A 23,378-nucleotide genomic window follows, 5' to 3' on the forward strand; every position below is an offset into this window, starting at 1 on the left:
CTGAAGCACAAGGAGTTCTGAACGTGGATTTGACTGTAGGAAGAAAAACTATCCCTACAACGTTCTTCATTGTCGATAGCACGAGCAGTTATGCTGTGCTGCTAGGAAGAGATTGGATCCACGCCAACTGTTGTATTCCCTCCACGATGCACCAATGCATAATACAGTGGGATGGAGATGAGGTAGAGGTCGTCCAGGCCGATGACTCAGCCGAAGTTTCAACAGCTGGCATGAACGCATGGGAAGCAGCAGGCCAAGAACCCCTCTCAGGCATCGACTTGGATGACTGCGAGCGCATCGATGTGACAAAGGGAAGGGTTAAGCTGGTTTTATCCACTGGCCTGACCATGTAGTTGAAGCAAAACGATGTGCAATTTGGTGAGGCTGATCCTTATGATCGGCCCCAAAAGTCTATGAAGGGATATTACAGAACCTTCAGTCAGCGCTCCAATCATTATGGAGGCCGGTCCCAGCAATCGGCCAAATTTATCCTCACCACATGGTCTGCTTGTGTTCGCCCTTGACCCTATCAGGAGCCGACGTGCGAATTACAGAGCCGATATCTGCCATTCTTTGACAGCTTCGGCTCGGGGGGCACCTAAATATGGGAGCAGATGCAGGGGTACATGTGTGCAATGAAATACTGGGGCCGATAGGAGAAAATCGGCCAGTAAAAATTTTTTTACAGCCGATGCAAGGGCATCGACTTTAGAATTGAGAAACAGCCGATGCGCAGCCATCGACTCTAGTGGAATTATGCGATGTCTATCGAGCCTCCACCAAATCCAGGCCAGCGGTGGTGCCTTCTGTTGCTTCGAGGGAATAAACGATGGAAATTTCTTCAGCTGCTTCGAGCCGATCCGGGTTCCTGAACCTTTTTGTCAAGGATTTCCAATCTTTGGGACTAGTTCAGCTGAAACGGAAGATTATCGGCTGTCTGAGGAAAAAAGAGGATCGGCTTTGGCGCATTCTCTCTGACATTATCGCCTCGAGTAAGGCTCGGGGGGCAGCAGGCTCGAGTAAGGCTCGGGGGGCAGCAGGCCTGGTGGATGCTCTGTTTTACTCTGTTTAAAGAGCCGATGGGGATACCATCGGCTGCTCCTTCATTGCAACCTTCTTCACAATGATGAGTACTGAAGAGGATTATTGGATTTGGTTGGAAAAGTTCAAAGATTTTCCTGAAGATCCTGCATTTTCCACCAGATTTAGAAAATCATCAGTTGAAGAAGGGAAGGGTGAATTTCAAAGAACCGATGCGGTGCTATCGGCTCAATACGCATTGGCAAAGGGGACGAATCGGCAAGGTCAGTAGAAGAGGGAATCGGCTCAATTAAACTCAGAAGAAATCGGCAAAATCAAATTGGGGAAAAGTTCTTCATTGATAGGCGAGATTTCTTACATAAAGAGCTAATTGCTCTCAAAAGGAAATACTAGGGGATACATTGCCCCATCTACTACTGCTGGCCCTATTCTAGAGGTCCTATCTACGGGCCATCACTGCCCTCGTCGTCGCCGTCGTCGCCGCTGTCGGCGCTGCTCCCGGCGGGCTCGTCGTCGCTCCAGTGGCCGCCGACCGGGCCCTCGTTGTCTTCATCTTCTTCATCAGCGTCGTCCTCGTCGCTGTCGAAGTCGCTAAGGTTGCCCGGCCAAGGGCAGAACCGCTTGGCCGGTGGCTCGTCGGAGGAGCTGTCGTCGTCGTCCTCCTCCTCTTCCTCTTCCTCCATCCCCTCGGAGGAGGTGAAGTCATCCCAGGAGAAGCGATCGTCATCGCTCTCCTCCTCCGATTCCCCGTTGGCAAGGAAGCGGAGGTCGCTCTCCCCGTCCGTGGAGGACTGGTCGTCCTCGGACCAGATGGAGAAGTCATGGTCTGACTCCTCCCCGGCCGCAATGGCGCGGCGGATGTTCGCCGCGTGGACCTCTGCCGGGTTGTACTCTGGCGTCGGCTCACGGGATGTGGAGGACTGGCTGGAAGGATCCGATGGAGCAGAGGAGGAAGAAGACATGGTGGCAGGAGGGCTTTTGGAGTGCTAATGCGAAGAAGATGCAGAGGAGAACAGTTCGTAGTGGTTAAATAAAATGGGATATAGTGGAAATTCAATGCCACAGCAGTTTCCGAGGAAGTGGTGCCTAAGAAAAAAAAAACTGCCAGGTCACGCGGAGAAGTTGAGAAGGCAGGGCATCATGATGAAGGATACTGCAACGGTTCTGCCACGACATGACCCGACGAAGGAAAACAGAGTGATTTTGGAATTACCAATTCCAAAACCAGGGGGGCATGTGTTATCACCAGAATTTGACCGAGTCAGAGGTGGGCCACGATTGAGATAGACCTGAAGATATACATGGAAGGAAAAGCAAGAATTGGCCTTATACGCGAAGTTGGGCTGAATTGCCCATGTATCTGTAATATAGTAGATCGCATCTTAGATTAAAAGTTAGAGTTTTACTCGTGCACGGTTAGGTGCACGTCCGAATTAGAAAGTCCCTTGGACTATAAATATGTATCTAGGGTTTATGGAATAAACAACAACTCACGTTCAACCCAAAACAAACCAATCTCGGCGCATCGCCAACTCCTTCGTCTCGAGGGTTTCTACCAGGTAAGCGACATGCTGCCTAGATCGCATCTTGCGATCTAGGCAGCACAAGCTCCACGTTGTTCATGTGTTGCTCGTACTGAAGCGTCTTTGATGGCGAGCAACGTAGTTATCATAGATGTGTTAGGGTTAGCATAGCTCTTCGTATAACATGCTTACGTAGTGCAACCCTTGCATATCTAGCCGCCCTCACATCTATCTCAGGTGTGGGGGCGGCACCCCGCTTGATCATCGTTTAGTAGATCTGATCCGTTACGATTGCTCCTTGTTCTACAAGGATTAGTTTAATATCTGCAATAGTTAGGCCTTACAAAGGGGTGGAGGATCCAGCGGCACGTAGGGTGGCGTTCGCAAGTCCTAAACAGGATGTTCCGAGGATCAACTTTATGTTGGTTTTTAGGCCTTGTTTAGGATCGGCTTACGATCACCGTGCGTGGCCGCGAGGCCCAACCTGGAGTAGGATGATCCGATTATGTGGTGAAAACCCTAAATCGTCGTAGATCTAATTAGCTTTATCTTGATCAAGCAGGATCACCATATTCGTGCACCCCGTACGAATCATGGGTGGATCGGCTCTTTGAGCCGATTCACAGGATAACCTGAGAGCCGATCGAGGCTCTTATTTAATGTTTACGTGTATGCCATGCAGGAAACTAAGCGAGGCATCCCCATCACCTTCCTGACCAGGTATAGGTCAGGTGGCACGCCCTTGCACTTCGCATCGCCGCGTGTGACCAGAAGAGCATTGCGGGCCGTCGCTCGGAGGGGTCTCAGCCAGCCGCAGCTCTAGGCTCTTCCCGGCTCTACGGTGTTGACAAGCCGCTGCCCACCGGTGGGTTTTGGCAGTCAACATATATTACTTTACATTGACAACTATCCATGAGATATACATGTTACAAGTTGAAAGCAACCGCTGAAACTTAATCTTCCTTTGTGTTGCTTCAATACCTTTACTTTGAAAATTATTGCTTTATGAGTTAACTCTTATGCAAGACTTATTGATGCTTGTCTTGAAAGTACTATTCATGAAAAGTCTTTGCTATATGATTCATTTGTTTACTCATGTCATTTACCATTGTCTTTGATCGCTGCATTCATTACATGTGCTTACAATACTATGATCAAGGTTATGATGGCATGTCACTCCATAAATTATCTTTGTTATCGTTTACCTACTCGGGACGAGCAGGAACTAAGCTTGGGGATGTTGATACGTCTCCGACGTATCGATAATTTCTTATGTTCCATGCCACATTATTGATGATATCTACATGTTTTATGCATACTTTATGTCATATTTATGCATTTTCCGGCACTAACCTATTAACGATATGCCGAAGAGCCAGTTGTTGTTTTCTGCTGTTTTTGGTTTCAGAAATCCTAGTAAGGAAATATTCTCGGAATTGGACGAAATCAACGCCCAGGGGCCTATTTTCACACGAAGCTTCCAGAAGTCCGAGGGAGAGACAAAGTGGGGCCACGGGGCGCCGCCACACTAGGGCGGCGCGGCCCTAGCGTGTGGGGCCCCCGTGACGCCTCTTGACCTGCCCTTCCGCCTACTTAAGGTCTTAGTCGCGAAACCCCCAGTACCGAGAGCCACGATACGGAAAACCTTCCAGAGACGCCGCCGCCGCCAATCCCATCTGGGGGGATTCAGGAGATCGCCTCCGGCACCCTGCCGGAGAGGGGAATCATCTCCCGGAGGACTCTTCACCGCCATGGTCGCCTCCGGAGTGATGAGTGAGTAGTTCACCCCTGGACCATGGGTCCATAGCAGTAGCTAGATGGTCGTCTTCTCCTAATTGTGCTTCATTGTCGGGTCTTGTGAGCTGCCTAACATGATCAAGATCATCTATCTGTAATGCTACATGTTGTGTTTGTTGGGATCCGATGGATAGAGAATACTATGCTATGTTGATTATCAATCTATTATCTATGTGTTGTTTATGATCTTGCATGCTCTCCGTTATTAGTAGAGGCTCTGGCCAAGTTTTTGCTAGTAACTCCAAGAGGGAGTATTTATGCTCGATAGTGGGTTCATGCCTCCATTAAATCTGGGACAGTGACAGAAAGTTCTAAGGTTGTGGATGTGCTGTGGCCACTAGGGATAAAACATCGATGCTATGTCTAAGGATGTAGTTGTTGATTACATTACGCACCATACTTAATGCAATTGTCTGTTGTTTGCAACTTAATACTGGAAGGGGTTCGGATGATAACCTGAAGGTGGACTTTTTAGGCATAGATGCATGCTGGATAACGGTCTATGTACTTTGCCGTAATGCCCAATTAAATCTCACAATATTCATCATAACATGTATGTGCATGGTCATGCCCTCTTTATTTGTCAATTGCCCAACTGTAATTTGTTCACCCAACATGCTATTTATCTTATGGGAGAGACGCCTCTAGTGAACTGTGGACCCCGGTCCATTCTTTTAATCGAATACAATCTACTGCAATACTTGTTCTACTGTTTTTTACAAACAATCATCATCCACACTATACATCTAATCCTTTGTTACAGCAAGCCGGTGAGATTGACAACCTCACTGTCACGTTGGGGCAAAGTAATTTGGTTGTGTTGTGCAGGTTCCACGTTGGCGCCGGAATCCCTGGTGTTGCGCCGCACTACACTTCGCCGCCATCAACCTTCAACATGCTTCTTGGCTCCTACTGGTTTGATAAACCTTGGTTTCTTACTGAGGGAAAACTTGCCGCTGTACGCATCACACCTTCCTCTTGGGGTTCCCAACGGTCGCGTGCTGTACGCGTATCACTCGCCTCCATGGCCGGCCAAGAGGAGGAAACCAGCAAGAACATCGGAGATCTAAAGATGAACGCACTTATTGAAGGAGCTCATCCATATGGCCTCCTCCTTCATCCTTCGCCATGGAGGCTTGTTGGAAAATGTCATGGACGACCTATCAACGGCGTGCAAGACCACCAGAGGGGGTGAGCTCCAGAAGATGACTTTATTGTCGGAGATCCCCGGGAACCGCTCCCATGCTGGCGACGACTCTTGCCACCAGAGCCATGACGCAAGGAGAAGAAGCCCCAAGCCGCACCAGAGCCAACCGATGAGCTCCAACAACCTACTCCCAGACGCCATACTGGACCAGTAGCAACTAAACCTAGCTCTACTATTCACAAGACTAGGGTCGGCACCTCCCCTCAGCCATCCCCAGGCGGCATAGCCGCCGAGGAAGACCTCGGTTTGGCCCGGATCTGAGTGAGAGGTTCCCAGGTACTGTTCAGAGGAGAGAGAATGTGGGAGAAGAATGAGGCCCTAACATAGGAGAATCATTCATGGGAAATTTTGGAAGGAACTCACGCTCGAGGGATACCATATTTGATAAAACTAAGAAACTACATATTATTCCATTTGCTCCTAAAGAACAAAGTGTTCATTCATCTGCACAATTTTAACAATTCGTTGCAAGTTCACATGCTCACATCTAAGGAGTAAATTGTGACACGGTTTCTTAAATGTGTAAAGTGAAGTACCCAACAAAAAGTAGAAAGTGCCAGCACCTCACTTCAATAATCATTCAACGGTACAATGTGTAAAATTCATCGTAAAATCACATCTAAACGATACAAAGTGAAGTACCCAACAAAAAGTATAAATAATGGGTAGCTTCCTCATAATACATAGTGTTAGCACCTCACTTCAGTAATCATTCGACATCATCAATAGTACCAGTTTACATATTAAAGATTACATGGATTGGGGTAGTTTTTTTTTTGAAAATTATGACAGTCAGTAAGATACCTACTGCCCTTGTATATTACTCAAGAACCAAGTTACATATTTACAAAGGAGGTAAAGACCTCCAGACAGGGCAAATTGCTCAGAAGTTGGGTCTAAATGGAAGCTACCAGATTACAAATAAAAGAGTGCAACTCTTCTTTAGTTCTATGGACCAACAGAGAGAAAATATCTCTAAATCTTCTTTTCCACGAATCAACTATTTGGAACTATGTTGTTGAAGAGCATATCATTCCTTGCTTTTCATATGCACCACCCAACGATAAATGCTTCCATATACATGTGTATGTTCCATTGTTTTCTCCCTTGTTCTATAATCTCTATTCTTGTACCATTACTTTGCCAATGAAGATCCAGGCTTTCCCAACAGGCTTTGCTGAAGGAACATTGAAACAACATGTGCTCGATTGTTTCTTCTAGAGATTGATCACACATGAGACAATCAAAGGTGGAGGTTACATTGTAGTGTAGATGTCTCAGCATATTCCTTGTGTTCAACCTGTCACAAAGCACTAACCAAGCAAAGAATTTGAGTTTCGGCATGCATTTGGATTTCTATATCCAGGAGAAAGCTATATTTGGTTCCAAGTTTTTGAAACAAAACTGGTAAAAATCTTGAGATGTAAATTTTGATCCCCAAGCACAAGTCCATGAATCATGAGTATCTTCTGTGAGTTGTATATCAGCAACTTGTGATTGAATCATTCTGAGTTCAGTCATGGCTTCAGGTGATAAGGGTAGAAATAAATTCTCAGACAATCTAATAGAAGTAAGAAATTCTTGGACAGAGACATCTTCCTTGGAAGCAAAAGAAAATGCCCTAGGGAATTTTTCTGAAATTATTTCCTGGGGCCAATTATCTTTCCAGAAGAGAGTAGAAGTGCCATCACCAACAATACTAGACACAATACCTCTGAAAATGGGTGTTAACTTTTGAAAACATCTCTCCACCAGAATGATCCACAGGGAGCAAGACTATGTAGTATATGTTCTCTATAATATGTATGCCAAACTAGCTTTACTCATGGAGTACCTAACTTGTTATAGAATTTGTGCAAGTATTTAAGTAGTAGCCCCTGGTTTTGCATTTTCAGATTGAGCACACCTAGACCTCCTTTTTTTACTTTGGTTTACACACCATATCCCAAGAAGCCAGGGAATTACATTTCTCTCTATCCTCCGACTTCTTATTCCATAAGCAATGCCTACTTATTTTTCTACAATCTCTAGGATCTTGGGATTGATTTTGATGGAGCACATAGTGAAAGTTGCAATAGATGTGAGTGAGTTGATTTCCATAAAAAGAGAAGCAAGAAGGGGATCTGAGGAAGAGAGCCTTGGGTGGAAAATAGGAAGCCGCAGTTTCGCCATGATCCAACAGGATAATTTTAGTGATGCCTCCTCCTGTGTATTTATAGCATGCATTTGAAGCTCCTAGGGGGTTGCCACATGGGCCAAGGCTACTTGCTGGGGATAGGCCCCTTACCGCCGGCGAGTCGGGACTGAAACCGCCAGGGGTAAGTTGTATTGAGAGAACCCAGATGGACCTCCCATTACTGCCGACGATTTGGCCCCGAAAATGCCGGGGTTAACTTTAATATCGAAGTCTAGTCTGGACTGAAAACGCCGGGGGGGGGGGGGGGTATTTGGCCCTATGCCACCGGCCCCTTCCACCCACACCTATCCCCACTCTGTCTCATCCCCAATCCCCGCCTTCTTCTCTCTCCCGCACCCCAACCTCTCCCCAGTACCCCAGCCTCTCTCGCTCTCACTCCTGCAGCCCCCTCCCCTTTGTTCCCAAGGCGAACCATAGCCCTGGTGCTCGATTTGGGCTACCCAACTCCGGCGAACGGACCACCCCGCCACCAGCGTGGCTCTCACGACCGGCAGGGACGACGCCCGATGTCCTTCTTCCGTATCACGCCCGAGCTCCCCTCCTCTCTGCTCACACTGCCGCACTCCAAACCCTAGCGCCCCCGCGACAACCTTGGCGGTGGGGAAGATCCGGTGGGGGTGAGCTCAAGGAGGACGACGGCGGCAACCTCGACTTCCTGCTCCCGCTCTGCATCGTAATCGGCCCCGACGAGAACCGCTTCGACGATGATAATAACAAGGTCAAGGTCACCACCATCACCCGCGTCCGAACGCTTGCCCGCGCGCGACTCTCCAAGGCCGCAGCTCCCTCCTACTGCCCCTCTGCACCTCCATCCAGATCGGGAGCCAGGAGATGGCCGTTGTCGTCGTCGAGCAGGATGGTGGCGTGCGGTGGCGCAATCTAGGCCTCCATCCAGATCGTACTTGATCGCTTTTGCTTTTCTTTTCAGGGTCCTTGATGTAAACTTGTAGTTCATGGTTGTATTATTTTTACTTCTGGACTTTTTTGTAACTTGTACACAGCCTGGCACTGCAAATGCGCCGCTCGCCCTGCTTTTTTTTTGTTGCAAAAATTGATACCGCCGGCGAATAACTATGGGAGTAGGGCAAAGCGCCATGAGTATTTTCATCTTACCGCTTGATGCGCGTGGTTGACGTGTTATCTTTCCGTTCGACACGCGTCCATTGGGAACCCCAAGAGGAAGGTGTGATGCGCACAGCGGCAAGTTTCCCTCAGTAAGAAACCAAGGTTTATCGAACCAGTAGGAGTCAAGAAGCACGTGAAGGTTGATGGCGGCGAGATGTAGTGCGGCGCAACACCAGGGATTCCGGCGCCAACGTGGAACCTGCACAACACAAACCAAGTACTTTGCCCCAACGATACAGCGAGGTTGTCAATCTCACTGGCTTGCTGTAACAAAGGATTAGATGTATAGTGTGGAAGATGATTGTTTGCAGAAAACAGTAGAACAATTGCAGTAGATTGTATTTCAGTATAGAGAATTGGACCGGGGTCCACAGTTCACTAGAGGTGTCTCTCCCATAAGATAAATAGCATGTTGGGTGAACAAATTACAGTTGGGCAATTGACAAATAGAGAGGGCATGACCATGCACATATATATTATGATGAGTATTGTGAGATTTAATTGGGTATTACGACAAAGTACATAGACCGCTATCCAGCATGCATCTATGCCTAAAAAGTCCACCTTCAGGTTATCATCCGAACCCCTTCCAGTATTAAGTTGCTAACAACAGACAATTACATTAAGTATTGCGCGTAATGTAATAAATAACTACATCCTCGGACATAGCATCAATGTTTTATCCCTAGTGGCAACAGCACATCCATAACCTTAGAGGTTTCTGTCACTCCCCCAGATTCACGGAGACATGAACCCACTATCGAGCATAAATACCCCCTCTTGGAGTTACTAGCAAAAACTTGGCCAGAGCCTCTACTAATAACGGAGAGCATGCAAGATCATAAACAACACATAGATATAAATTGATAATCAACATAACATAGTATTCTCTATTCATCGGATCCCAACAAACACAACATATAGCATTACAGATAGATGATCTTGATCATGTTCGGCAGCTCACAAGATCCGACAATTAAGCACAATGAGGAGAAGACAACCATCTAGCTACTGCTATGGACCCATAGTCCAGGGGTGAACTACTCACTCATCACTCCGGAGGCGACCATGGCGGCGTAGAGTCCTCCGGGAGATGATTCCCCTCTCCGGCAGGGTGCCGGAGGCGATCTCCTGAATCCCCCGAGATGGGATTGGCGGCGGCGGCGTCTCTGGAAGGTTTTCCGTATCGTGGCTCTCGGTACTGGGGTTTTCACGACGAAGGCTATTTGTAGGCGGAAGGGCAGGTCAAGGGGCGTCGCGAGGGGCCCAGGAGACTGGCCGGCGCGGCCAGGGCTTGGGCCGCGCCGCCCTACCTCCTGGCCACCTCGTGGCCCCACTTCGTTGACTCTTCGGTCTTCTGGAAGCTTCGTGTGAAAATAGGCCCCTGGGCGTTGATTTCGTCCAATTCCGAGAATATTTCCTTACTAGGATTTCTGAAACCAAAAAGCAATGACAAAGATCTCGGCTCTTCGGCATCTTGTTAATAGGTTAGTTCCAGAAAATGCATAAATATGATGTAAAGTATGCATAAAACATGTAGATATCATCAATAATGTGGCATGGAACATAAGAAATTATCGATACGTCGGTGACGTATCACCGCTGGCGAATACAAAAACGCCGGGGGTAGCCCATTACCACCAGCGAGGTGATCGCCGGCGAGTACAAAAGTACCGGTGATAGCCAAATCTATGTGCCGGCGGTAAGGTTATTCCCAGTAGTGATGCCATCCTGATGAAGATGCTAGCTTTTCTTGTGGCTCATTAACTAAGACTCTAGGTTAAACTAACTCTGGAGTCCCCCAACTATCAAATATATTGTTTTCCGAATCAGTCATGAGGCAGGAGAGACACGGGTGATCATGAGGCAATCGTAGTACCGTTCTAGGATTCTACCCCCCCTCGCCAGCGGTGCTGCCGGTCCTGAGTGGCCGAGTCCCTGAAGGAATGGCGGACCACGACCCCTCACCGGTAGGGGGTTTCCGTTCTTTGTTTACCTTACTTTTCAGTGTCTTCTTTGAGATGGTGAGGCTGTGGCTACATTTTGAAGTTATAATAAGGTTCTCCTTGCTCTATCCTCACTCTTATGTTGCGTCTAGCACCGGCGGAAGGCGTGTGGAGTTGTGGGTCCCACGGATCTTCTAGGATCCAGTCGGTTTTCGTGTTATTTGGTGTGGTTTTAGGTCTGGCTATTCCGGTCTATGGACCTCAACTTCAGCGATGGTTGCTTCTATGGTGCGTTGGTCCTATGGTCTCTTCATGATGACTTTCCGTTTATCTATTCCAACGAGCTGTACTATGACAAGTTTGCAACTCCTACGATGGAAGGATGGCGCACCTCCAGCTTCCGCTAGTTTCTGTAGTCGTCGCTAGGTGTTCCAATGATCAATTTGTTATTTTTATTAACTTTTGGGTTCTTTGTACTACTATGAATTATTATCAATGTATCTGTATATTTTTTTTTGTAAAAACTAAGACTCTTAGGTCATTAATTGTTTTTATAGAAGGGTGACTCATGATGTATTAGAATATTTGTGACTCGGTGACGAAACAAAGAAGAATCATTCATCAGAAATTCGCGAAGAAGCTCGGGCTCTAGGGAGACTAGATTTGATAAATCAAGAAACTTCATTCTTTTCATTTTCAGAAAAACTGAAAATATATCCAAGCACACAATGATGTCTAGTATGTATGTGTGAATTTGTACAAAAAATGTTTTCACATGCACTACAATTTTTTAAAAAAAGTTAATACCAAAACGAATTATTTTCATGCCTATCTAGAGCCACATTTTTGTGATTTTTGTGTAGCCAAATACAATGTATTTTTTCATTAAAATTCTACACATAAATAAAGATGATCCTTATGTATATGTATAAATGAAAAAATTGGAATTTGAAACTTTCTGATGTGTTTTTCGAAAAGGTTGAAAAAATAGTTCTTGGGCTCCATATCATCGGTCCCTGTCATTCAAGGAAACTGGTAAAGAGGAATTCCAAGCTCCAGCCCAGGTACGTACCAGGCCTTGAAGCTAGAGGTGCTAACGGGCGTGTTTAGGCCATCCAAAAGAGTGTGCGAGAGGGAATGTCTAGGAAGCAACGTCTTAGCCCACGGCGCTGTGAGAATGAAAACGGCCCATGTAATCTTAGCCTGTTAGAGTGCACCTTTCTCTGGGCTTTTTTCAGTTATCATTCAGGAAGATCAAGTCAAGACCATCGGCCTGCGCAGTGGTGCCTTTGTTGTGCATGAGCGAAGAGCTTCAAATTTCAAATACTCGTATATCTGGCTCTCGTGATACCCGTCGCCAACTCGCCATATCTGGCTAATTCAAACGACGGATGAATTTTGTACACCCATGAATTTTATTATTGATGAACCAAGTGTCGGCCGTTGTTACCCTCAGAAAAATAGAAGAAGCAGAGTATGCCTAACGAAAAAAATAAGCAGTGTATCTGAGTATCTGACTGTTTCTCCTAGGAGTAGATTCTTTCCCTGCATGTGTCAGTATCGTTTTATCATGTCAAAAACTAAATCGTGGTTACCTTTGCGTAGCATTCGATGGTGTACATATGCATGTAAAATTCCCTATTTCTCTAACAGGACAGTTGTTGATTTCTCAAAAGATAGCAGTTGAAACTTGTTAAGACAAGAAGACGATACTCCCACTCTCTTAAAAAAGATGCTAAAATTTATCTAGATACTAATGTATATAGAAATATTTTTATAGGACGTATTCATACTACACCCGGGTGTACTTACACCCACATGTGTTTCACACAATCTAAGCAATATCTATCATACCGGATAGTACGTACATGTAGTATGAAGTATGTAAGACCAATTTGGTAGTATAATACTAATTTGTAGGCAGTATGTACATTTTTTACGTACACACATATTTTACATATATATAGGATGTATATAGGATGTATATATATGCATGTATTTCAGATATATAGTGCAAAATAAGGGTTCATTTGCATTTTTTCACCAAATTCGGTTTGGAATATCTTAAATATACCGTAAGAACATACTCAAACCGATAAAATATCGTATATACCTCTGTATGGTAGTATATTAGACATGTGTGTAACTACACCCAGAGTAGAAAATATTTATCCTATTGTTATAGATACATCTGAATCTATAAAAAGTTAAGCAACTTTTTTTTAAGATGAAGGGGGTATTTTATTTATACCTCTGGAATAATCGAGTTGGGGATTAAGCTAGAACACATTTTGGAGTGAGCATGGACATGTTTCCATGGAAACATAAGCATATTTTCACTGAAGTATGAACATAATTCTCACAGTGGCACTAGAATATTTGAAAAGTTCCATTTGATAGTACATTAGTACATACAGTATTGTTATCACCAGAATTTGACCGAATTAGAGGTGGGCCGCGATCAAGATGGGCTTGAAGAATATACATGGAAGAATATACGTGAATCGGCCTTATATGCAAAGTCTGGGCTAGTTTGTCCGTGTATCTGTAATATAGTAGGATACGTGTCGGTTAGTTAGAGTTTGTCTCGTGCTCGGTTGGGATTATTCCCACGTTAGAAAGTCTACGGACTATAAATATGTATCTAGGGTTTATGAAATAAACAACAATCACGTTCACCACAAACCAATCTAGGCGCATCGCCAACTCCCTTGTCTCGAGGGTTTCTTCCGGGTAAGCATCATGCTGCCTAGATCGCATCTTGCGATCTAGGCAGTACAAGTTTATTCGTTGTTCATGCGTTGCTCGTACTGAAGCCTTTTTGATGGCGAGCAACGTAGTTATCTTAGATGTGTTAGGGTTAGCATTATTCATCGTATCATATGCTATCATCGTGCAACCCTTAGACATCTAGCCGCCCTTACGCCTATTTTAGGCGTAGGGGCGGCACCCCGCTTGATCATTATTTAGTAGATCCGATCCGTTATGGTTGCTCCTTGTTCTTCAAGGATTAGTTTAATATCTGCATAGTTAGGCCTTACAAAGGATTGAAGGATCCAGTGGTGCGTAGGGTGTAGTTTGCTAGCCCTAGACAGGATGTTCCGGGGATCAACTTCGTGTTGGTTTTTAGGCCTTGTCTAGGATCGGCTTACGATCACCGTGCGCGACCGCGAGGCTCAATCACGAGTAGGATGTTCCGATTATGCGGTGAAAACCCTAAATCGTCGTAGATCGTTTTAGCTTTATCTTGATCAAGCAGGACCACCATATATTCGTACACCTCGTGTGAATCATGGGTGGATCGGCTCAACCTGAGAGCCGATCGAGGCTCGTATTTAATGTTTACGTGTATGCCATGCAGGAAACTAAGCGAGGCATCTCCATCACCTTCCTGACCAGGTATAGCTCAGGTGGCACGCCCTTGCACCAGCATCGGACGTGCGTGCCGGAGTCTTTGCGGGCCGTCGCTCGGAGGGACCAGGGCCAGCCGCAGCCCTAAGTTGTTCCCGGCTCTCCTGTGTTGCCCGTCGCTGCTCGCCGGTGGGTTTCTGACCGCAACACATTACGCACGCCCGGTGGGACAATCTTCGACATCAACCGCATCGCCATCTACATCTGAGATGGCGGACGGCACCCCAGTCACGTACGAGGATCTGACCGAGGAGCTCAAGAAGAAGTATGACGAGGTCAAAGCGATCCTCGAAGCCGACCTCATCGGCTCCTTTCACAGAACCCGCTCACATGGCATCAGATGAAAAGGGTTCTCACCTGAAGGCGCGCTCGATGGAGTGGACCTGTCCGCCCCGTCAGAAGAACGCACCAGGTCCCTGCGTCAGGAGATTAACTTCATGGTAGCTCATTCGCTACACCGCCACTCTGAGAACCTGGTGAACACTTTGGAGCGTGTTGCTCTTCGGGTGATCCAGGAAATCATGAGGCACCAGTACTCTCCGTCAGGACCAGCTCTCGGGACATACCAAGGAGAGATGCCACTCCAGTCCCGCCCACCGCTGCCATTCGCGTTGGCAGCACCAGAAGTGCCGAATTCACCGGCATACGTCGTCTACAAGATCGGTGGTGACCCTAGTGACTACCAGTTCTTGCACGAGGCGCCTAAGGAGATCCCTCACGGGTACACGTGCACATACGTGCCGGCTGCGTGGCAGGCGCTCACAAACTAGGCCGCAACAAGAGGACTTCGAACAACAGGAGGAACTTCGGGAACGGATCTTGAGAAGCAGACGTGGCTAGCTAAGTATGCCACTCCGACAAACCTCCAGAGCTCAGCTCCTGCAGTTGGCTCAGAGCTGGAAAAGCAAGCATGGCTGGCTAAGTATGCCACTCCGGCGAATCTTCAGAGTTCGACTCCTGCAGCCAACACCGCGGATCAGATCAGTACCATCCTGAGAGACCAGTTCGGCATGGTGCCGAAAAGGAGGACAATCGGCTATTCCAAGCCGTACCCCAACGAGTACGAGTTGATCCCGCTACCACCCAAGTATCGGCTCCCTGATTTCTCCAAATTTAATGGATCAGATGGTTCCAGCTCCATCGAGCATGTGAGCCGATATTTGGCACAGCTAGGAACGGTCTCAGCATCGGATCTACTACGCGTGAGGTTCTTCGCACAGTCCCTCACATGATCGGCTTTCGGGTGGTACACTTCGTTGCCACCAGACTCGATCCGGACTTGGAAGCAGTTGGAAGAACGGTTCCACATGCAGTATCACTCAGAGGCTTCCGAGTCTGGCCTTGCCGATCTAGCACAAGTACGTCAGAAGCGTGGAGAAACTGTGGCAGAATACGTCCAGCGCTTCAGAAATCTTAGGAACCGATGCTATTCGGCTCGTGTGACTGAAAAGGAAGCAGTCGAGTTGGCAGTGGTGGGCCTTGCATCACCAATCAAGGATATGGCCTCCCAAGCAGACTACCCTTCACTGGCGCACATGGTTCAGAAACTGTCGTTATATGAACAGCGCCACCCGGACTTGTACCAGGACAAATTCAAGCGTGCGGTAGTCCTGGTTGAGGCAGATGAAGACGAAGGCTCTGCGGGAGATCAAGAAGTAGCAGTGGCTGAATGGACTCGGGGGGCAACCCCCGTGTCCTGCAAATGGGTTAAGCCACCAGGTCCGCCCAGAGGATTTGATTTTGACGTAACTAAAACTGAGCAAATTTTTTACCTCTTACTTAAGGAGAAGCAGTTGAAGTTACCCGAAGGCCTCAAAATCCCCACAGTACAGGAGCTGAACGGAAAGCCATACTGCAAATGGCATAACTCGTTCTCCCATACCACCAACGACTGCAGGGTGTGGCGTCAGCAGATCCAAATGGCGATAGAACAAGGACGTCTAATTTTCAACCAGTACGCCATGAAGGTCGACACCCACCCCTTCCCCGCCGTGAAAATGGTGGAGTGCACTTACCCTGGAGGGTGCCAGCCAAGTTTCTCGTTCAACATCAACATGGTAGGACTTGGACACCACTCTGGTAAGGACGGAGACGAGGGCAGCTGCTCTCGTAGCAAGGACACAGAGGAAGCCGTTCCACGCGATCGGCTCCGGCACGATGGCAAGCGCTACATCACAGAGGGAGAAGTGAGGAACGTAAGATATCAGCGACCTCTCTCTGATCACCTCCTCAACAAGTATGTGAGTCAATATAGCCAACGCCGACGATCCAGCGACGATGATGATAGAGACCGTCTGGCTAGGGACGCCAGGAGACATCGTCGGCATGATCGCGATGAGGAGGAGTACGAGCGCCGTGCCAAGGAAAAATCGAGGGAGCAAGACGACGAGGATAGGCACTGGGACTGCCCCTTCTTCGTACTCGCTGGGATTCGGGAATGAGCCGATTGCCTACAATCGGCAAATCGCCGTAATGTAGACAGAAGAGGAAGGATGCAGCTAACGTGTCCGTGTTCAAACGTCTAGGGCCTCTCCCACCTCGGAACAAGCACACTGAGTCCCCTCAGGTGGAAGATCTCGAGGATTTGGAAGACGATGATGAAGAAGAAGAAGACAGGTACCACCGGCCAAGGTGGTGCCCTGATGGACTCAGCCGTTCCCAAAAGCGTAGGGTTCAGCGACTGCGCGGCTTGGAGGAAGCCGAAAGGTTATACCTGCACACGCTAAGGAAGGCGCGGCCTGATCTGGCAGCAAAAATTCAGCGAACCCTGGGTGAAGAGGGTCGACCACGAAAAATGGAGTGGCGCCCCAAGCAAAGGAAAGCCGATGATGAAACATCGGCTGGAACAAACATGGTGTTTATCCTTCCGACGGAGTTTAGTGCTCCAGGATTAGACGAATCACCTGTGGCACAACTTGACTGCGGCCCACGGCCAGTTATCTTTGAAAAGCCATGAGAAAGAAGCTACAGACATCTGAAGGCCTTGTACTTGCGAGGTTATATCAATGGGCAGCCTGTCAACAAGATGCTGGTGGACACCGGAGCGGCAGTCAACATTATGCCATACTCCATGCTACGTCGATTGGGACGCTCTAGCTCGGATCTGATCAAGACCAACGTGACACTGAGCGATTTCAACGGCCAAGCGTCTGACGCACAAGGTGTTCTGAACGTGGATCTGACCGTAGGAAGGAAAACCATCCCTACGACGTTCTTTATCGTCGACAGCAAGAGCACCTATGCTGTCCTGCTAGGAAGAGACTGGATCCACGCCAACTGTTGCATTCCATCCACGATGCACCAATGCGTAATACAGTGGGATGGAGATGAGGTAGAGGTCGTCCATGCAGATGACTCAGCCGAGATTTCAACGGCTGGCATGAACGCTTGGGAAACAGCAGGCCAAGAGCCACTCTTAGGCATCAATTTGGACGACTGCGAGCGCATCGACGTGACAAAGGATGGGGTTAGGCTGGTTTTATCCACCGGCCTGACCGTGTAGCAAGAACAAACCGATGAGCAAACGTGGCGAGGCCGATCCTTGGGATCGGCCCCAAAGATCTATGGAGGAACATTGCAAAACCTTCATTGAGCGATTCGATCAACGTGGAGGCCGATTCCAGCAATCGGCCAAAATTATCCTCACCACACATTCCGCCTGTGTTCAACATCGATCTAATAGGCAGCGGTTTTACGTCGGCTGATGAGAGTCAATATTGGTCCTACCGGAGCCGACGTGCAAATACAGTGCCTTGGCTAACTACAGAGCCGATATCTGCAGTTACCTGACAAATTCGGCTCGGGAGGCACCTAATCGGATGAACATGTGCGATACATGTGCAGTGAAATATTGGGGGCCGATAGAAAATCGGCCAGTAAAAAAAAATTTACATTTTCATGGTTGGTATACAGCCGATGCAAGGACATCGACTTTAGAGCTAAAGAAACAAAACCGATGCACAGCCATCGACTCTAGTACAATTACACAAGATCTGTCAGCTGCGTGTTCAAGACACGGATTTCGACCAGGTCGGTTTTCGGTTCAGCTGTGATGCCTTCTGCTTCCTCGAGGGAGTAAACATTGAGCCAATTTTGGTACCTGGACCTTCTCTTCGAGGACTTCCAACCCTTTGCGCCAGTTCAGCAGTACTGGCAGAAACGTTAGTTTTGGCACAAGGCAGCCCTTTGCTCATTAAGCCGTTGGTACTTCATCTACAATGTCGGCTTTCAAAGGAAGAAGGGTGATCGGCTCTGGTGCATCTACCGTCGGCCTGGCTAAGTTGGCCACTTTCTCAGCTACGCTCGTAGGAATGACTAGGACCTCTGCATGGTGGCTGTCTCAATTGCCTGAGTTCAAGGCCCTTTGTCCGATCTGTGCATCCTCAGCGATGTTCTCGCCTTGATTGAGGCTCGGGGGGCAGCTGGCCTGGTAGATGCTCTGTTTTAGAAGCCGATTGGGGTGTCATCGGCTGATCCTTCGTCGCAACCTTCTTCAAAAATGGTGAATTCTTGCAGAAGAGGATCACTGGACCTGGTGGGAGGAATTTAAGGGCTTTCTTGAAGACTCCACATTATCCACCAGATCTCAAAGTCATCAGTTGAAGGATTGAAGGATGAATTGTGAAGGACCGATGCGTTGCTATCGGCTCATTAAGCATTGGCTAAGTGGACAAATCGGCAAAATCAGTATGAGGGGAAATCGGCTAAATTAGCTCAAGGGAAATCGGCAAAATCAAATTGGGGAAATTCTTCATTGATAAGCAAGATTTCTTACATAAAGAGCTGATTGCTCTCAAAAGGAAGTACTCGGGGATACATTGCCCCGTCTACTACTACTGATCCTATGCTAATGGTCCTATCTATGGGCCGTCGCTGCCCTCGTCGTCGCCGTCGTCGCCGCTGTCGGCGCTACTCCCGGCGGGCTCGTCGTCGCTGCTCCAGCGGCCGCCGACCGGGCCTTCGTTGTCCTCGTCCTCCTCGTCAGCGTCGTCGTCGTCGCTGTCGAAGTCGCTGAGGTTCCCCGGCCAGGGGCAGAAGCGCTTGGCCGGCGGTTCGTCGGAGGAGGTGTCATCCTCCTCCTCCTCCTTCTCTTCCTCCTCCTCCTCGGGGGAGGTGAAGTCGTCGCAGGAGAAGCGATCGTCATCGCTCTCCTCCTCCGTTTCCCCGTCGGCGAGGAAGCGGAGGTCACTTTCCCCGTCGGTCGAGGACTTGTCGTCCTCGGACCAGATGGAGAAGTCGTGACTAGACACCTCCCCGGCTTCGATGGCGCGGCGGATGTTGGCCGCGTGGGCCTCCTCCGGGTTCCACTCCAGCGTCGGCTCGCGGGAAGAGGAGGACTGGGTGGAAAGATCCGATGAGGCAGAGGAGGAAGAAGACATGGTGGCATAGGAGGGCTTTTGGGGTGCTAATGCGAAGGGGATGCGGAAGCGAACTGTTTGGAGCGGTTAAATAAAAGGGGATATAGTGGAAATTCAATGCCACAACAGTTTCCGAGGAAGTGGTGCCTAAAAAAAAAAAACTGCCAGGTCACGCGGAGAAGTTGAGAAGGCAAGGCATCATGATGAAGGATACTGCGACGGTTCTGCCACGACATGACCCGACGAAGAAAAGCAGAGTGATTTTGGAATTGTCAATTCCAAAACCAGGGGGGCATGTGTTATCACCAGAATTTGACCGAATTAGAGGTGGGCCGCGATCAAGATGGGCTTAAAGAATATACATGGAAGAATATACGTGAATCGGCCTTATATGCAAAGTCTGGGCTAGTTTGCCCGTGTATCTGTAATATAGTAGGATACGTGTCGGTTAGTTAGAGTTTGTCTCGTGCTCGGTTGGGATTATTCCCACGTTAGAAAGTCTACGGACTATAAATATGTATCTAGGGTTTATGAAATAAACAACAATCACGTTCACCACAAACCAATCTAGGCGCATCGCCAACTCCCTTGTCTCGAGGGTTTCTTCCGGGTAAGCATCATGCTGCCTAGATCGCATCTTGCGATCTAGGCAGTACAAGTTTATTCGTTGTTCATGCGTTGCTCGTACTGAAGCTTTTTTGATGGCGAGCAACGTAGTTATCTTAGATGTGTTAGGGTTAGCATTGTTCATCGTATCATATGCTATCGTCGTGCAACCCTTAGACATCTAGCCGCCCTTACGCCTATTTTAGGCGTAGGGGCGGCACCCCGCTTGATCATTATTTAGTAGATCCGATCCGTTATGGTTGCTCCTTGTTCTTCAAGGATTAGTTTAATATCTGCATAGTTAGGCCTTACAAAGGGTTGAAGGATCCAGCGGCGCGTAGGGTGTAGTTTGCTAGCCCTAGACAGGATGTTCCGGGGATCAACTTCGTGTTGGTTTTTAGGTCTTGTCTAGGATCGGCTTACGATCACCGTGCGCGGCCGCGAGGCTCAATCACGAGTAGGATGTTCCGATTATGCGGTGAAAACCCTAAATCGTCGTAGATCGTTTTAGCTTTATCTTGATCAAGCAGGACCAACATATATTCGTACACCTCGTGCGAATCATGGGTGGATCGGCTCTTTGAGCCGATTCACAGGACAACCTGAGAGCCGATCGAGGCTCGTATTTAATGTTTACGTGTATGCCATGCAGGAAACTAAGCGAGGCATCTCCATCACCTTCCTGACCAGGTATAGCTCAGGTGGCACGCCCTTGCACCAGCATCGGACGTGCGTGCCGGAGTCTTTGCGGGCCGTCGCTCGGAGGGACCAGGGCCAGCCGCAGCCCTAAGTTGTTCCCGGCTCTCCTGTGTTGCCCGTCGCTGCTCGCCGGTGGGTTTCTGACCGCAACAAGTATGAAGTGTGAGTTGTTCATCGCAATTACACAAGAAAAGTGATGATTTACCACAATAATTTGTAATGTTCGTTAAGAAATATGTTTCACCATCCATGCAAAACATTTGTCTTCTATGCAAAAAAAAAAATGCTTGTGGAAAATATTTGACTCACTTATGAAAATTGTTTTGTTGCTCGGAGCAAAGTGTCATGTTGTATAAAGAAAGAAGAAAAATATTATGAGAGTATGTACCATCAAAGTCTATTGCAACCTTGGGTTGATCTTATGTTGTCATTAGTACAAATAACTAAAATTGAAAAAATAAAATTTATATTGGTCAAATAGAAAACTATCACGGAAAATAGAATAAAACTCAATGAAACAGTTTAGAATGTTAGTAGTGGCAAATAAAATAGTAGGAGTGAATTAGCATGCGGGGAAAAGGAAAAATCGGTAAAGAAAAATGAAACGATATATTATAAGTCTCAAAAAAAATATTAATGAAGAAAAATCAAGATACAAAAATAAAAAGAAAGGAAAGTGATGGTAAAACCATTCTAAATAGGAAAATGATGGAAAAACCTTAAAAATTAGTAAGCCGGTCAAAATATATTTTCATTATGGCAAGAGTTTGAAGAGAAATGGTGAGCAAAGTAGAAAACGTTTTGGACGAATCAAAAAACCACCTTGATATTACTTATATTCTACTCCATATGTTCATTATTATAAAATGTTTTAGATATATTAATGTGGACTAGATATAGATTGAAATGACTGAACTTATACACTGAAACACGTGTAGATATATGCATTTAAAAAAATCTAAAACATCTTATAATAGTGAACGGAGGGAGTAGAATTTTCAATCCAACACTTTGATAATTAGCGTTTCTATTTACTAACACCTAAATAGATGAACATTCACTCTAGAAACCTCCTTTAGTTTCCGAGCTCATTGCCATGATATTTAAGAGAATTGGAAGTAACAAGGTCTAATCAAGTATTTCATTTAGAGAAAGAGGCAAAGGGTTTCTAAGAAATAAAATAACTAGCAACATACATAATTAACGACATGTACCTTCCAAATATGTTGTCAAATTAGTTCAATCACATTTATGGTCAACGCTTAAAGTTAAATAATTAAAAATATTGTCACAATGGCTTGTGCATCATTATATTAGTATTGTTTTTGTTAAATACAATAGAAGATCAATGGCTTAAGACCACACGTAGAGTGTATGAATTAAGTAAAAATGTTAAGTATGAACTATGATATGCATCCCCTTTAGAGCATGGCCCTAATAAGTACATATGAACTATTTTGAATTCAATATGTTGCTCAACAGGCTTGTCATTCCGCCGGCAATCACAATGACTTCGCTCGTAGTGTGGCCAGTAGAGGTCTTTCTGTCGTATTTAGTTAACAGGATTGTTTCTACTGTGTCTGTTTCTAAGTTGTTCTCCTCACGTATTCTGATCATGTTGAGGTTTAAAATTTCCAAATTTGGCATGATTTGTAATTTTTCAACCGTTCGATCTTTTCACTCCTTATAATTGGGGGATTTGACATTTTGGCACGCTATTTCTTTGCATCATCTTGGTACATGATACATCACAAATAATCAACACAAACTTACTTTTTTTCAAATGAAAGATAACAACATCAACAATTTTTGTATGTTCCTCATGACACGCAACTACAACTAGAGTCTGGATCTTGCAACCGAAAATTATCATGATAAATAAAAAACACTGGATCCGTAAACATATAAGTGCAGCTAGGCAACTTGGCAGAATTGTTTCTGAAAAAAAAAACTCGGCGCAGCTTCAGTCTGTGGCGAAGGACCGGCAGGAACTCAACAGAAAATGAAACAAGGCAACCACCAGGGACACACGTGGGTCATGCGTGATGCACACAGCACATGCCGCCGTGTTTCCAGCAGTGTACACCAAGTCACCCACGTGTCTGCACAGCGCGAGGATACTCGGTGGAGCCTCGCCGCTAATATCCTCCCGGCAATCCCGAATTTTATACTCGCCGGTGGCCGAGGACATCCGGCCAAGTTGGTTTAACTAATTTCAGTAAAGCAAAGCAGAGCGGAGGTAGAGATAAGATAAGCCACGAGGTAAACGTATCATGGTCGCCGGAACGGAACTATACGGCAATTATCCATCTTTGAAACAGGTATTAAGGTCGTCGATCTTTTAGCTCCTTATCAACGTGGAGGAAAAATAGGACTATTCGGGGGGGGGCGGAGTAGGTAAAACAGTACTCATCATGGAATTAATCAATAACATTGCTAAAGCTCATGGGGGCGTATCCGTATTTGGTG

The sequence above is a fragment of the Lolium perenne genome, chromosome 4 (genome assembly GCF_019359855.2).
Source record: "Lolium perenne isolate Kyuss_39 chromosome 4, Kyuss_2.0, whole genome shotgun sequence".
NCBI lineage: Eukaryota > Viridiplantae > Streptophyta > Magnoliopsida > Poales > Poaceae > Lolium > Lolium perenne.